This window comes from Patagioenas fasciata, chromosome 6 (genome assembly GCF_037038585.1).
Source record: "Patagioenas fasciata isolate bPatFas1 chromosome 6, bPatFas1.hap1, whole genome shotgun sequence".
Taxonomy (NCBI): domain Eukaryota; kingdom Metazoa; phylum Chordata; class Aves; order Columbiformes; family Columbidae; genus Patagioenas; species Patagioenas fasciata.
In genome coordinates this window covers 7,417,629-7,434,651 of record NC_092525.1, presented here as the reverse complement: position 1 = coordinate 7,434,651, position 17,023 = coordinate 7,417,629, and positions in this window count along the sequence as shown.

The window sequence follows — 17,023 nt, the reverse complement described above, 5'->3', positions numbered from 1 at the left end:
CTGGGAGTTGGTTGAATGCATGAGCTGTCTTTAAAGAACACGTGAATTTATCTGATTCTCCGCTGGATTTTTTTCCCCCGTAGCTTTATGCCACCAGATTTGTTGCATTAATATGTTACTTACGGAGGGGGAGCCCCCGTAGTGACACAGGACAGAGGGAGGAAAGTGAGCGGGAGGGGGCAGCGGCGGGTCGGGAGCGCCAAGGGGGGGCGCGAGGGGCGGGGGGGGCCGGGAACGGAGGGAGCGGCGGAGGAACCTGAGGGCGGGACGGCGCGGGAGGAGCTTAGGCGGGAAAAGCTGAGGTACCTCGGGGAGGGGATGATATCGGGGGAGGCTTTGACAGGAAAGGCTGAGGTACCTCGGGGAGGGGATGATATCGGGGGAGGCTTTGACGGGAAAGGCTGAGGTACCTCGGGGAGGGGATGATATCGGGGGAGGCTTTGACGGGAAAGGCTGAGGTACCTCAGGGAGGGGATGATATCGGGGGAGGCTTTGACAGGAAAGGCTGAGGTACCTCGGGGAGGGGATGATATCGGGGGAGGCTTTGACGGGAAAGGCTGAGGTACCTCGGGGAGGGGATGATATCGGGGGAGGCTTTGGCGGGAAAGGCTGAGGTACCTCAGGGAGGGGATGATATCGGGGGAGGCTTTGACAGGAAAGGCTGAGGTACCTCAGGGAGGGGATGATATCGGGGGAGGCTTTGACGGGAAAGGCTGAGGTACCTCGGGGAGGGGATGATATCGGGGGAGGCTTTGGCGGGAAAGGCTGAGGTACCTCGGGGAGGGGATGATATCGGGGGAGGCTTTGGCGGGAAAGGCTGAGGTACCTCAGGGAGGGGATGATATCGGGGGAGGCTTTGACGGGAAAGGCTGAGGTACCTCAGGGAGGGGATGATATCGGGGGAGGCTTTGACGGGAAAGGCTGAGGTACCTCAGGGAGGGGATGATATCGGGGGAGGCTTTGACAGGAAAGGCTGAGGTACCTCGGGGAGGGGATGATATCGGGGGAAGCTTTGACAGGAAAGGCTGAGGTACCTCAGGGAGGGGATGATATCGGGGGAGGCTTTGACAGGAAAGGCTGAGGTACCTCGGGGAGGGGATGATATCGGGGGAGGCTTTGACAGGAAAGGCTGAGGTACCTCGGGGAGGGGATGATATCGGGGGAGGCTTTGACAGGAAAGGCTGAGGTACCTCGGGGAGGGGATGATATCGGGGGAGGCTTTGACAGGAAAGGCTGAGGTACCTCGGGGAGGGGATGATATCGGGGGAGGCTTTGACAGGAAAGGCTGAGGTAGCTCAGGGAGGGGATGATATCGGGGGAGGCTTTGACGGGAATGGCTGAGGTACCTCAGGGAGGGGATGATATCGGGGGAGGCTTTGATGGGAAAGGCTGAGGTACCGCAGGGAGGGGATGATATTGGTGGAGGCTTTGACGGGAAAGGCTGAGGTACCTCAGGGAGGTGATGACATCGGGGGAGACTTTGGCGGGAAAGGGTGAGGGACTTAAAGGAGAGGACGGAAGGGAGAGAGGTTTTGGTGGTAAAGGCTGAGGTACCTCAGGGAGGAGATGGCATCGCAGAGGCTGCAGTGGGAAATGCTGAGGTAGCTCTGGGACGGGATGGCACTAAGGTGTGGTTTCAAAGGGAAATGCTGAGGTACTTTGAGGAAAGGATGCTGGGCTAGGAACTATGAACACATCAGATCGGTTAAGAGAATGTTGATGACAGAAATTTCTACAGTAAAGTATTCCAGCAAAGACAGGGAGATGAGCAAAACTTATATCAGGCCTCCTAGGATTCCTGCAGGTTAGGGGTCAGGGATGATGAGGTTGTTAACTCGGTCCTAACTTTTTCTTTCTCTCCCTCTCTTGCAGCACCAGACTGAATGGAGAAGCAAGTGGATGGGAAGTTCCTGCGCCACGACACAGACCACATTTATTACTCTCGCCCTCCGAGACCCGGAGAACCGAACCGTTCTCATCGTGCCTTGAAGCAACCTCTGCTCATGCGCTTCTCCCAGGGAGAAGGCAGAATGGGAGTGCCTCGCCACGTTAAACAACAGGGTGTACACTCTGCAGCTTTCAAGCCCAGCTCTGCGTTAGCTCACCCCTGCAATTTTGCACCGCCCACGCAAATTTGAGTTGTCGCTGGTTGTTGCAGCGTTTGGCTTTGGTGAGGACAGCGTGTGTTTGTCAGCAGTTGGTGTAGGGTGGAATCTTGAGGAGAAAGTGATATTTCCGTGCCAGAACTGGTTGGTGTTTGCATGGTATTGTGGTAGTTGTTCCCACAGGTGATCAGTGCTGGAGTGTTATTGCAGGATGAGGGGATTTTGAAGGCTTGTCTGTGAGATGCACTAGAGGCAGCAGTTGCAAACGAAAGGCTGAGGTGTGGAGAGTTTGTCGGTGGGTTTTGGACAGTTGTCAGTTGAAGAGTTGGTTGTTTGCAGGTGAGGTGTAGAGCAGAGGGTGAAGCTGACTTTGCCTGGGCGGCGCAACTGGATGGGTGTGCAGAGCTGAGGAGAGCGGGCTTCTGCGGGTGACCCTAAAGCTGGAGAACCAGCCAGCGGCAGCTCCAGACAGTCCCGCTGCCGAGCTTGGCCGTGTAGGGCCAGTGCCCTGGGGCACAGGGAGTGTGACCCTCCGCAAGCACCAAACAGCAGGTGAGGACTGTGGGGATTTGTACTGAGCTATGATATCTCTAAGGCATGTGCGAGGGGCCGGGGCCAAGGCAAGGTGGGCTCGTTGTGGGGTGTGGGGAGGTGTCAGCCCCCGGACTCAGCCCCTGTCTGATTGTAGTGCCCTTGGGCTGGTGTAGCTCAGTCCTCTGTGTGTTTCTCTTCAGGTGGAGCAGCGTGCAAAGGAAAAGCAAGGAAGGAGAGGAAGGTGGTGAACCTATGAGGAAGAGTGTAGCGAATCTGGCGTGGACTCACGGTAAGGTGCCATGAGAGACATTTATTACAAACTCAGGTTTGCATTTATACTCGCTATGATGCTTGCTCAAGCATTTGCTCTTTAGCTAAGTTAGACATTACATGAGCGATGTAACTGCCATATACGCATTTTTTTCTATAGTAAGCTGTCCCTCTGTCCCTGATGTATCAGTCCTGTATCCTGTATCTTAGTAGTCACAATTTTTCCCCAAGTAGATGAATATTTGCAAGCAGCTTTATCTCCAGTCGTTACCTGTTCATATAATTCTCATTCATCTTTGTGCCATGTCTCCAACTGAAATGTACCAGTTGTAGGAAAGTCTAGCACATGATTAGCAATCCATTCTAATAAACTCACCAATCAGACCCCTGATACATCCTGATTTTGCGTTTGTAGCGCATGTTGAAGGACATCCAGGGTTTGTCTTTGCTTAAGGGATAACTTCCCTCCCATGGTTCCCAATCGCTCACCTTTCGTTGGTGGTGGGCGCGCACTGTCCTGGTTCCCGGTCCTGTTTCCTGGTTCGATTGGGCTTCGCTACCAGAGCGGCTACTGCCTTTATAGGCACGCTGAAAGTCCCTGTTCCAGGGCGCCATTTGTAGCGAATGCGGTACGGACTCTCTTTTAAGGTGCAATGAGAGATGTTTATTACAAATTCAGGCTTGTGTTTATACTCGCTATGATACTTGCTCAAGCATTTGTTGATTAGCTAAGTTAGTCATTACATGAGTGATGTGTTTTGTGTTCCCACCAAAGTCACTGCCATAAACACCTTTTTTGTCTATCACAAGCTGTCCCTCTGTCCTTGATGCATCAATCCTGTATCAACTCCTCTGTCCTTGATGTATCACATAGCATACAGTCCTTTGTTCTTGTATTTTTCCACTAATGCTTGTTCTCATGCTGTTGACTCTTGCAGTTTCTCATGTGCCCGGTCTTCCGCGTACTGACACAGAAGAGCGATCACGAAAGAGGATTGGAGCGCACCTGTGAGTCAAGCAGAGTCAAGAAAGAAGATGACAGTGGTGGACCTGTGAGTCAGGAGGGGACAAAAGAGGAGAAAGGTGATGGAGCTACGAGTCAAGAGTGAGGAGGAAGATGGGCAGCCTGAGCCAGCGAGAAGGAGAATGTATCCTTAAGCACAGGGAACGATCTGTGATTAGTGCGTCCCCCTCCCACCCCTAGAAACCGTGCTCGGGGGTAAAGTGGTAAAATGGGAGCAGGGGCTGTTGGCTGTGTTTTGGGAGGTGGGGGTGGTGAGCAGGGGCTGGGCTCTTGGACTTGGGAGCAGTTAAGGGAGCAGGGTGGTCATCCCTTGGGAGGTGTCTGTCTGCCAGCAGGTAAAGGAGGGGGAAGAGGATCCTGCCGGGGTGAGGGCCTGGCCAGCTCTCCACTCCCAGGGCTCTTGATGCTGGTGTGGTGTGTTGCTGTAAGTGCCAGGGGTGACTGGCAAAGAAAGTCTTTGTGGGGTGCATGCTGGGAAACTGTGCTGCTACGGAGGGGCTGGGTTGGTGGGAAGGCCTGTGCGGGGGGCCGGGGCCAAGGCAAGGTGGCCTTGTGGTGGGGTGTGGGGATGCGTCAGCGACCGGACTCGCCCCCTCGTGTGACTGTACGGGCCTGGGGTGGGTATATTTTTGTTTTCTGTGCATCTCTGTTCGGGTGGAGCAGCTCGCAAAGGTGAAAGCAAGAAAGAAGAGGAAGGTGGTGAACCTACGAGGAAGAGCGATCAAGAAAGAGGATTGGAGTGCATCTGCAAGTCAACAGGGATCAAGAAAGAAGATGACGGTGGTAGACCTGCGAGTCAGGAGGGATCAAGAAAGAAGAGGAGGAAGGTGATGGAGCTGCGAGTCAGGAGTGAGGAGGAAGAAAATGTCCCCCTTGGGACAGGGACCTCCCTGTAATCAGGACTGCGCCCTCCCACCCCTGGAAACTGCTCAGGGGCTCAGACATCCATGGGAAGGTTGTGTCCGACAACACGAGCCAGATCTTCAGCACTGGCTGCTGTTCAGCTGGGACCAGGGGCTGCTGGTGGGGTTTTGGGAGGCGGGGTGGGTGAGTAGAGGCTGGGCTTTTGTACTCATGAGTGGTTGAGAGAGAGGGCTGGACACCTCTTGGGAGGTGTCTTGTCTGTCTGCCATCAGCTAAAGGAGGGGGAAGAGGATCCTGCCGGGGTGAGGGCCTGGCCAGCTCTCCACTCCCAGGGCTCTTGATGCTGATGTGGTGTGTTGCTGTAAGTGCCAGGGGTGACTGGCAAAGAAAGTCTTTGTGGGGTGCATGCTGGGAAACTGTGCTGCTATGGAGGGGCTGGGTTGGTGGGAAGGCCTGTGCGGGGGGCCGGGGCCAAGGCAAGGTGGGCTTGCTGTGGGATGTGGGGATGCGTCAGCGACCGGACTCACCCCCTATGTGACTGTACGGGCTTGGGGTGGGTGTATTTCTGTCTTCAGGGCATTTCGGTTTGGGTGGAGCAGCTCACAAAGGCGAAAGCAAGAAAGGAAAGTAAGGTTGTGAACTTACGAGAAAGAGTGATCAAGAAAGAGGATTTGAGTTCATCCGGGAGTCGAGGGATCAAGAAAGAAGAGGAGGAAGGTGATGGACGTGCACATTGAAAATGAGAGGGAAGATGGGCAACCTGAAGCATGGAGCAAGGGAATGTCTCCTAGAACAAAGGGACCTTTCTGTAATCAGAGATCCCCCCTCCTACCCTACAAACTGAACAAAGAGGACTGCGAGAGGGAGCGCTCTGACAGGACAAGAGGTATCAGTAAATCTGGCAAGAGGACAGTGGGGGAAGCGCTCTGGCGGATCAACAAGTCTCAATATATGTGGCAAGAGGATGATGGGGGAGAGTTCACCAGTGGTTCAAAAGTCACCCAGAAAAAGGGGAAGAGGATGTCAAGGGGGGAGCGCTCTGGTCGATCACAAGACTCTCCTAAAAAACACAACAGGATGGTGGTGGGGGGGAATGTCCTATATGGGACAAGGGGTCCCGAGAAATCCAGCAAGAGGATGGTGGGGGGGAGCACTCCAGCAGACCAAGAATGTACTAAGGAAAGGCAAAAGGACGGCAGGAGGAGAGACCCAGTGGGTCAAGAGGTACCGAGAAATCCAGCAAGAGGACGACAGGGAGGAGCTCTTTAGCAGGCCAAAATCCCACTGAGGAAAGGCAAGAGGACAGCGGGGGAGAGCGCTCCAGTTCTTCAAGTGACTTCCCAGGCAGAAGGCAGGAGCATGGCGGGGCAGGACTGCGGCAGGTCAAGAATTCTCAGTCTGGCAATAGGATGGCGGGGAGGAGCGTTCCAGCGGGAGAAGAGCGCCCTGACTAGAGGCAAGACAAGGGTGAGGGAGAGCACTCGGACGTGTCAAGAAGACTCCCCCAAAAAGTGCAAGAGGAAGGCCGGTGGGGAGAGCAATCCAGCAGATCAGGAAGTCTCAATAAATGCGGTAAGAAGGTGGCAGGTGGGAGCTCCCCAGTGGTTCAAGAGGTCCCAAGATATCCAGCAAGAGAACTGTGAGGGAGAGCGCTCCAACAGGTCAAGCGGTGTCAAGAAATCCAGCAAGACAATGGTGGAAAACGCTCCGGTGAGTCACAAGATTCCCCCAAAAAAAGGCAAGAGAATGGTGCAGGGGAGCACTCTGGTGGATCAAGAAGCACCCAGGAAAAGGGGAAGAAGATGGTGGGGGGGAGCACTCTGGTTGGTCACAAGACTCCCCCAGAAAACACAAGAGGGTGGCAGGGGGAACGCCCTAATGGGTCAAGAGGACCCAAGAAATCCAGCAAGAGGACGGCGAGGGGGAGCGCTCCAGCAGGTCAGGAAGTCTCGATAAATGCGGTAAAAGGATGGTGGGTGGGAGCCCCTCAGTGGTTCGCAAGGTTCCAGGAAATCCAGCAAGAGGACGGCGTGGGGGAGCGCTGTGGCAGATGAAGAACCCTCAGTACATCTGGCAAGAGGACGGTGAGGGGGTGCTCTGATGGGTCAAGGTTGCTCTGAAAAAAGCCCAAGAGGGTGGTAAGGAGAAGCTCACCGGTGATTCACGAATCACCCAGAAAAAAGGGAAGAGGACAGTGCGGGGGAGCTCTTCAGTTGTTGAAGAGAATCCCCAGAAAAAGGCAGGAGGATGATGAGGGGGAACACTCTGGCGGGTCAAGAAGTCTCGATAAGTCCGGCAAGAAGACGGTGGGGAGGAGAGCTCGTGTGGGTCAAGAGGTCCCAAGAAACCCAGCAAGAGGACAGCAGGGGCGAGCGCTCCGGCAGATCAGGAAATCTCGATAAATGCAGTTAGAGGATGGTGGGTGTGAGCCCCTCAGTTGTTTAAGACGTCCCAAGAAATCCAGCAAGAGAACTGCGAGGGGGAGCGCTCCGGCAGGTCAAGCGATGTCAAGAAATCCAGCAAGACAATGGTGGAGAACTCTCCGGCGAGTCACAAGACTCTCCCAAAAAAGGCAAAAGAATGGTGCAGGGGAGCACTCTGGTGGATCAAGAAGCACCCAGGAAAAGGGGAAGAGGATGGTGGGGGGAAACGGCCTGGTTGGTCACAAGACTCCCCCAAAAACCACAAGAGGGTGGCAGGGGGAACGCCCTAATGGGTCAAGAAGTCCCAAGAAATCCAGCAAGAGGACGACAGGGAGGAACTCTTTAGCAGGCCAAAATCCCACTGAGGAAAGGCAAGAGGACAGCGGGGGAGAGCGCTCCAGTTCTTCAAGTGACTTCCCAGGCAGAAGGCAGGAGCATGGCGGGGCAGGACTGCGGCAGGTCAAGAATTCTCAGTCTGGCAATAGGATGGCGGGGAGGAGCGTTCCAGCGGGAGAAGAGCGCCCTGACTAGAGGCAAGACAAGGGTGAGGGAGAGCACTCGGACGTGTCAAGAAGACTCCCCCAAAAAGTGCAAGAGGAAGGCCGGTGGGGAGAGCAATCCAGCAGATCAGGAAGTCTCAATAAATGCGGTAAGAAGGTGGCAGGTGGGAGCTCCCCAGTGGTTCAAGAGGTCCCAAGATATCCAGCAAGAGAACTGTGAGGGGGAGCGCTCCAACAGGTCAAGCGGTGTCAAGAAATCCAGCAAGACAATGGTGGAAAACGCTCCGGTGAGTCACAAGATTCCCCCAAAAAAAGGCAAGAGAATGGTGCAGGGGAGCACTCTGGTGGATCAAGAAGCACCCAGGAAAAGGGGAAGAAGATGGTGGGGGGGAGCACTCTGGTTGGTCACAAGACTCCCCCAGAAAACACAAGAGGGTGGCAGGGGGAACGCCCTGATGGGTCAAGAGGACCCAAGAAATCCAGCAAGAGGACGGCGAGGGGGAGCGCTCCAGCAGATCAGGAAGTCTCGATAAATGCGGTAAGAGGATGGCGGGTGGGAGCCCCCCCAGTGGTCCAAGAGGTCCCAAGAAATCCAGCAAGAGGACGGCGAGGGGGAGCGCTCTGGCAGATCAGGACGTCTCAATAAATGCGGTAAAAGGATGGTGGGTGGGAGCCCCTCAGTGGTTCCCAAGGTTCCAGGAAATCCAGCAAGAGGACGGCGTGGGGGAGCGCTGTGGCAGATGAAGAACCCTCAGTACATCTGGCAAGAGGACGGTGAGGGGGTGCTCTGATGGGTCAAGGTTGCTCTGAAAAAAGCCCAAGAGGGTGGTAAGGAGAAGCTCACCGGTGATTCACGAATCACCCAGAAAAAAGGGAAGAGGACAGTGCGGGGGAGCTCTTCAGTTGTTGAAGAGAATCCCCAGAAAAAGGCAGGAGGATGATGAGGGGGAACACTCTGGCGGGTCAAGAAGTCTCGATAAGTCCGGCAAGAAGACGGTGGGGAGGAGAGCTCGTGTGGGTCAAGAGGTCCCAAGAAACCCAGCAAGAGGACAGCAGGGGCGAGCGCTCCGGCAGATCAGGAAATCTCAATAAATGCAGTTAGAGGATGGTGGGTGTGAGCCCCTCAGTTGTTTAAGACGTCCCAAGAAATCCAGCAAGAGAACTGCGAGGGGGAGCGCTCCGGCAGGTCAAGCGATGTCAAGAAATCCAGCAAGACAATGGTGGAGAACTCTCCGGCGAGTCACAAGACTCTCCCAAAAAAGGCAAAAGAATGGTGCAGGGGAGCACTCTGGTGGATCAAGAAGCACCCAGGAAAAGGGGAAGAGGATGGTGGGGGGAAACGGCCTGGTTGGTCACAAGACTCCCCCAAAAACCACAAGAGGGTGGCAGGGGGAACGCCCTAATGGGTCAAGAAGTCCCAAGAAATCCAGCAAGAGGACGACAGGGAGGAGCTCTTTAGCAGGCCAAAATCCCACTGAGGAGAGGCAAGAGGACAGCGGGGGAGAGCGCTCCAGTTCTTCAAGTGACTTCCCAGGCAGAAGGCAGGAGCATGGCGGGGCAGGACTGCGGCAGGTCAAGAATTCTCAGTCTGGCAATAGGATGGCGGGGAGGAGCGTTCCAGCGGGAGAAGAGCGCCCTGACTAGAGGCAAGACAAGGGTGAGGGAGAGCACTCGGACGTGTCAAGAAGACTCCCCCAAAAAGTGCAAGAGGAAGGCCGGTGGGGAGAGCAATCCAGCAGATCAGGAAGTCTCAATAAATGCGGTAAGAAGGTGGCAGGTGGGAGCTCCCCAGTGGTTCAAGAGGTCCCAAGATATCCAGCAAGAGAACTGTGAGGGGGAGCGCTCCAACAGGTCAAGCGGTGTCAAGAAATCCAGCAAGACAATGGTGGAAAACGCTCCGGTGAGTCACAAGATTCCCCCAAAAAAAGGCAAGAGAATGGTGCAGGGGAGCACTCTGGTGGATCAAGAAGCACCCAGGAAAAGGGGAAGAAGATGGTGGGGGGGAGCACTCTGGTTGGTCACAAGACTCCCCCAGAAAACACAAGAGGGTGGCAGGGGGAACGCCCTAATGGGTCAAGAGGACCCAAGAAATCCAGCAAGAGGACGGCGAGGGGGAGCGCTCCAGCAGATCAGGAAGTCTCGATAAATGCGGTAAGAGGATGGCGGGTGGGAGCCCCCGCAGTGGTCCAAGAGGTCCCAAGAAATCCAGCAAGAGGACGGCGAGGGGGAGCGCTCTGGCAGATCAGGACGTCTCAATAAATGCGGTAAAAGGATGGTGGGTGGGAGCCCCTCAGTGGTTCCCAAGGTTCCAGGAAATCCAGCAAGAGGACGGCGTGGGGGAGCGCTGTGGCAGATGAAGAACCCTCAGTACATCTGGCAAGAGGACGGTGAGGGGGTGCTCTGATGGGTCAAGGTTGCTCTGAAAAAAGCCCAAGAGGGTGGTAAGGAGAAGCTCACCGGTGATTCACGAATCACCCAGAAAAAAGGGAAGAGGACAGTGCGGGGGAGCTCTTCAGTTGTTGAAGAGAATCCCCAGAAAAAGGCAGGAGGATGATGAGGGGGAACACTCTGGCGGGTCAAGAAGTCTCGATAAGTCCGGCAAGAAGACGGTGGGGAGGAGAGCTCGTGTGGGTCAAGAGGTCCCAAGAAACCCAGCAAGAGGACAGCAGGGGCGAGCGCTCCGGCAGATCAGGAAATCTCGATAAATGCAGTTAGAGGATGGTGGGTGTGAGCCCCTCAGTTGTTTAAGACGTCCCAAGAAATCCAGCAAGAGAACTGCGAGGGGGAGCGCTCCGGCAGGTCAAGCGATGTCAAGAAATCCAGCAAGACAATGGTGGAGAACTCTCCGGCGAGTCACAAGACTCTCCCAAAAAAGGCAAAAGAATGGTGCAGGGGAGCACTCTGGTGGATCAAGAAGCACCCAGGAAAAGGGGAAGAGGATGGTGGGGGGAAACGGCCTGGTTGGTCACAAGACTCCCCCAAAAACCACAAGAGGGTGGCAGGGGGAACGCCCTAATGGGTCAAGAAGTCCCAAGAAATCCAGCAAGAGGACGACAGGGAGGAGCTCTTTAGCAGGCCAAAATCCCACTGAGGAGAGGCAAGAGGACAGCGGGGGAGAGCGCTCCAGTTCTTCAAGTGACTTCCCAGGCAGAAGGCAGGAGCATGGCGGGGCAGGACTGCGGCAGGTCAAGAATTCTCAGTCTGGCAATAGGATGGCGGGGAGGAGCGTTCCAGCGGGAGAAGAGCGCCCTGACTAGAGGCAAGACAAGGGTGAGGGAGAGCACTCGGACGTGTCAAGAAGACTCCCCCAAAAAGTGCAAGAGGAAGGCCGGTGGGGAGAGCAATCCAGCAGATCAGGAAGTCTCAATAAATGCGGTAAGAAGGTGGCAGGTGGGAGCTCCCCAGTGGTTCAAGAGGTCCCAAGATATCCAGCAAGAGAACTGTGAGGGGGAGCGCTCCAACAGGTCAAGCGGTGTCAAGAAATCCAGCAAGACAATGGTGGAAAACGCTCCGGTGAGTCACAAGATTCCCCCAAAAAAAGGCAAGAGAATGGTGCAGGGGAGCACTCTGGTGGATCAAGAAGCACCCAGGAAAAGGGGAAGAAGATGGTGGGGGGGAGCACTCTGGTTGGTCACAAGACTCCCCCAGAAAACACAAGAGGGTGGCAGGGGGAACGCCCTAATGGGTCAAGAGGACCCAAGAAATCCAGCAAGAGGACGGCGAGGGGGAGCGCTCCAGCAGATCAGGAAGTCTCGATAAATGCGGTAAGAGGATGGCGGGTGGGAGCCCCCCCAGTGGTCCAAGAGGTCCCAAGAAATCCAGCAAGAGGACGGCGAGGGGGAGCGCTCTGGCAGATCAGGACGTCTCAATAAATGCGGTAAAAGGATGGTGGGTGGGAGCCCCTCAGTGGTTCCCAAGGTTCCAGGAAATCCAGCAAGAGGACGGCGTGGGGGAGCGCTGTGGCAGATGAAGAACCCTCAGTACATCTGGCAAGAGGACGGTGAGGGGGTGCTCTGATGGGTCAAGGTTGCTCTGAAAAAAGCCCAAGAGGGTGGTAAGGAGAAGCTCACCGGTGATTCACGAATCACCCAGAAAAAAGGGAAGAGGACAGTGCGGGGGAGCTCTTCAGTTGTTGAAGAGAATCCCCAGAAAAAGGCAGGAGGATGATGAGGGGGAACACTCTGGCGGGTCAAGAAGTCTCGATAAGTCCGGCAAGAAGACGGTGGGGAGGAGAGCTCGTGTGGGTCAAGAGGTCCCAAGAAACCCAGCAAGAGGACAGCAGGGGCGAGCGCTCCGGCAGATCAGGAAATCTCGATAAATGCAGTTAGAGGATGGTGGGTGTGAGCCCCTCAGTTGTTTAAGACGTCCCAAGAAATCCAGCAAGAGAACTGCGAGGGGGAGCGCTCCGGCAGGTCAAGCGATGTCAAGAAATCCAGCAAGACAATGGTGGAGAACTCTCCGGCGAGTCACAAGACTCTCCCAAAAAAGGCAAAAGAATGGTGCAGGGGAGCACTCTGGTGGATCAAGAAGCACCCAGGAAAAGGGGAAGAGGATGGTGGGGGGAAACGGCCTGGTTGGTCACAAGACTCCCCCAAAAACCACAAGAGGGTGGCAGGGGGAACGCCCTAATGGGTCAAGAAGTCCCAAGAAATCCAGCAAGAGGACGACAGGGAGGAGCTCTTTAGCAGGCCAAAATCCCACTGAGGAGAGGCAAGAGGACAGCGGGGGAGAGCGCTCCAGTTCTTCAAGTGACTTCCCAGGCAGAAGGCAGGAGCATGGCGGGGCAGGACTGCGGCAGGTCAAGAATTCTCAGTCTGGCAATAGGATGGCGGGGAGGAGCGTTCCAGCGGGAGAAGAGCGCCCTGACTAGAGGCAAGACAAGGGTGAGGGAGAGCACTCGGACGTGTCAAGAAGACTCCCCCAAAAAGTGCAAGAGGAAGGCCGGTGGGGAGAGCAATCCAGCAGATCAGGAAGTCTCAATAAATGCGGTAAGAAGGTGGCAGGTGGGAGCTCCCCAGTGGTTCAAGAGGTCCCAAGATATCCAGCAAGAGAACTGTGAGGGAGAGCGCTCCAACAGGTCAAGCGGTGTCAAGAAATCCAGCAAGACAATGGTGGAAAACGCTCCGGTGAGTCACAAGATTCCCCCAAAAAAAGGCAAGAGAATGGTGCAGGGGAGCACTCTGGTGGATCAAGAAGCACCCAGGAAAAGGGGAAGAAGATGGTGGGGGGGAGCACTCTGGTTGGTCACAAGACTCCCCCAGAAAACACAAGAGGGTGGCAGGGGGAACGCCCTAATGGGTCAAGAGGACCCAAGAAATCCAGCAAGAGGACGGCGAGGGGGAGCGCTCCAGCAGATCAGGAAGTCTCGATAAATGCGGTAAGAGGATGGCGGGTGGGAGCCCCCCCAGTGGTCCAAGAGGTCCCAAGAAATCCAGCAAGAGGACGGCGAGGGGGAGCGCTCTGGCAGATCAGGACGTCTCAATAAATGCGGTAAAAGGATGGTGGGTGGGAGCCCCTCAGTGGTTCCCAAGGTTCCAGGAAATCCAGCAAGAGGACGGCGTGGGGGAGCGCTGTGGCAGATGAAGAACCCTCAGTACATCTGGCAAGAGGACGGTGAGGGGGTGCTCTGATGGGTCAAGGTTGCTCTGAAAAAAGCCCAAGAGGGTGGTAAGGAGAAGCTCACCGGTGATTCACGAATCACCCAGAAAAAAGGGAAGAGGACAGTGCGGGGGAGCTCTTCACTTGTTGAAGAGAATCCCCAGAAAAAGGCAGGAGGATGATGAGGGGGAACACTCTGGCGGGTCAAGAAGTCTCGATAAGTCCGGCAAGAAGACGGTGGGGAGGAGAGCTCGTGTGGGTCAAGAGGTCCCAAGAAACCCAGCAAGAGGACAGCAGGGGCGAGCGCTCCGGCAGATCAGGAAATCTCGATAAATGCAGTTAGAGGATGGTGGGTGTGAGCCCCTCAGTTGTTTAAGACGTCCCAAGAAATCCAGCAAGAGAACTGCGAGGGGGAGCGCTCCGGCAGGTCAAGCGATGTCAAGAAATCCAGCAAGACAATGGTGGAGAACTCTCCGGCGAGTCACAAGACTCTCCCAAAAAAGGCAAAAGAATGGTGCAGGGGAGCACTCTGGTGGATCAAGAAGCACCCAGGAAAAGGGGAAGAGGATGGTGGGGGGAAACGGCCTGGTTGGTCACAAGACTCCCCCAAAAACCACAAGAGGGTGGCAGGGGGAACGCCCTAATGGGTCAAGAAGTCCCAAGAAATCCAGCAAGAGGACGACAGGGAGGAGCTCTTTAGCAGGCCAAAATCCCACTGAGGAGAGGCAAGAGGACAGCGGGGGAGAGCGCTCCAGTTCTTCAAGTGACTTCCCAGGCAGAAGGCAGGAGCATGGCGGGGCAGGACTGCGGCAGGTCAAGAATTCTCAGTCTGGCAATAGGATGGCGGGGAGGAGCGTTCCAGCGGGAGAAGAGCGCCCTGACTAGAGGCAAGACAAGGGTGAGGGAGAGCACTCGGACGTGTCAAGAAGACTCCCCCAAAAAGTGCAAGAGGAAGGCCGGTGGGGAGAGCAATCCAGCAGATCAGGAAGTCTCAATAAATGCGGTAAGAAGGTGGCAGGTGGGAGCTCCCCAGTGGTTCAAGAGGTCCCAAGATATCCAGCAAGAGAACTGTGAGGGAGAGCGCTCCAACAGGTCAAGCGGTGTCAAGAAATCCAGCAAGACAATGGTGGAAAACGCTCCGGTGAGTCACAAGATTCCCCCAAAAAAAGGCAAGAGAATGGTGCAGGGGAGCACTCTGGTGGATCAAGAAGCACCCAGGAAAAGGGGAAGAAGATGGTGGGGGGGAGCACTCTGGTTGGTCACAAGACTCCCCCAGAAAACACAAGAGGGTGGCAGGGGGAACGCCCTAATGGGTCAAGAGGACCCAAGAAATCCAGCAAGAGGACGGCGAGGGGGAGCGCTCCAGCAGGTCAGGAAGTCTCGATAAATGCGGTAAAAGGATGGTGGGTGGGAGCCCCTCAGTGGTTCGCAAGGTTCCAGGAAATCCAGCAAGAGGACGGCGTGGGGGAGCGCTGTGGCAGATGAAGAACCCTCAGTACATCTGGCAAGAGGACGGTGAGGGGGTGCTCTGATGGGTCAAGGTTGCTCTGAAAAAAGCCCAAGAGGGTGGTAAGGAGAAGCTCACCGGTGATTCACGAATCACCCAGAAAAAAGGGAAGAGGACAGTGCGGGGGAGCTCTTCAGTTGTTGAAGAGAATCCCCAGAAAAAGGCAGGAGGATGATGAGGGGGAACACTCTGGCGGGTCAAGAAGTCTCGATAAGTCCGGCAAGAAGACGGTGGGGAGGAGAGCTCGTGTGGGTCAAGAGGTCCCAAGAAACCCAGCAAGAGGACAGCAGGGGCGAGCGCTCCGGCAGATCAGGAAATCTCGATAAATGCAGTTAGAGGATGGTGGGTGTGAGCCCCTCAGTTGTTTAAGACGTCCCAAGAAATCCAGCAAGAGAACTGCGAGGGGGAGCGCTCCGGCAGGTCAAGCGATGTCAAGAAATCCAGCAAGACAATGGTGGAGAACTCTCCGGCGAGTCACAAGACTCTCCCAAAAAAGGCAAAAGAATGGTGCAGGGGAGCACTCTGGTGGATCAAGAAGCACCCAGGAAAAGGGGAAGAGGATGGTGGGGGGAAACGGCCTGGTTGGTCACAAGACTCCCCCAAAAACCACAAGAGGGTGGCAGGGGGAACGCCCTAATGGGTCAAGAAGTCCCAAGAAATCCAGCAAGAGGACGACAGGGAGGAGCTCTTTAGCAGGCCAAAATCCCACTGAGGAAAGGCAAGAGGACAGCGGGGGAGAGCGCTCCAGTTCTTCAAGTGACTTCCCAGGCAGAAGGCAGGAGCATGGCGGGGCAGGACTGCGGCAGGTCAAGAATTCTCAGTCTGGCAATAGGATGGCGGGGAGGAGCGTTCCAGCGGGAGAAGAGCGCCCTGACTAGAGGCAAGACAAGGGTGAGGGGGAGCACTCGGACGTGTCAAGAAGACTCCCCCAAAAAGTGCAAGAGGAAGGCCGGTGGGGAGAGCAATCCAGCAGATCAGGAAGTCTCAATAAATGCGGTAAGAAGGTGGCAGGTGGGAGCTCCCCAGTGGTTCAAGAGGTCCCAAGATATCCAGCAAGAGAACTGTGAGGGAGAGCGCTCCAACAGGTCAAGCGGTGTCAAGAAATCCAGCAAGACAATGGTGGAAAACGCTCCGGTGAGTCACAAGATTCCCCCAAAAAAAGGCAAGAGAATGGTGCAGGGGAGCACTCTGGTGGATCAAGAAGCACCCAGGAAAAGGGGAAGAAGATGGTGGGGGGGAGCACTCTGGTTGGTCACAAGACTCCCCCAGAAAACACAAGAGGGTGGCAGGGGGAACGCCCTAATGGGTCAAGAGGACCCAAGAAATCCAGCAAGAGGACGGCGAGGGGGAGCGCTCCAGCAGGTCAGGAAGTCTCGATAAATGCGGTAAGAGCATGGTGGGTGGGAGGCCCCCAGTGGTTCAAGAGGTCCCAAGAAATCCAGCAAGAGGGCGGCGAGGGGGAGCGCTCTGGCAGATCAGGACGTCTCAATAAATGCGGTAAAAGGATGGTGGGTGGGAACCCCCCAGTGGTTCACAAGGTTCCAGGAAATCCAGCAAGAGGACGGCGTGGGGGAGCGCTGTGGCAGATGAAGAACCCTCAGTACATCTGGCAAGAGGACGGTGAGGGGGTGCTCTGATGGGTCAAGGTTGCTCTGAAAAAAGCCCAAGAGGGTGGTAAGGAGAAGCTCACCGGTGATTCACGAATCACCCAGAAAAAAGGGAAGAGGACAGTGCGGGGGAGCTCTTCAGTTGTTGAAGAGAATCCCCAGAAAAAGGCAGGAGGATGATGAGGGGGAACACTCTGGCGGGTCAAGAAGTCTCGATAAGTCCGGCAAGAAGACGGTGGGGAGGAGAGCTCGTGTGGGTCAAGAGGTCCCAAGAAACCCAGCAAGAGGACAGCAGGGGCGAGCGCTCCGGCAGATCAGGAAATCTCGATAAATGCAGTTAGAGGATGGTGGGTGTGAGCCCCTCAGTTGTTTAAGACGTCCCAAGAAATCCAGCAAGAGAACTGCGAGGGGGAGCGCTCCGGCAGGTCAAGCGATGTCAAGAAATCCAGCAAGACAATGGTGGAGAACTCTCCGGCGAGTCACAAGACTCTCCCAAAAAAGGCAAAAGAATGGTGCAGGGGAGCACTCTGGTGGATCAAGAAGCACCCAGGAAAAGGGGAAGAGGATGGTGGGGGGAAACGGCCTGGTTGG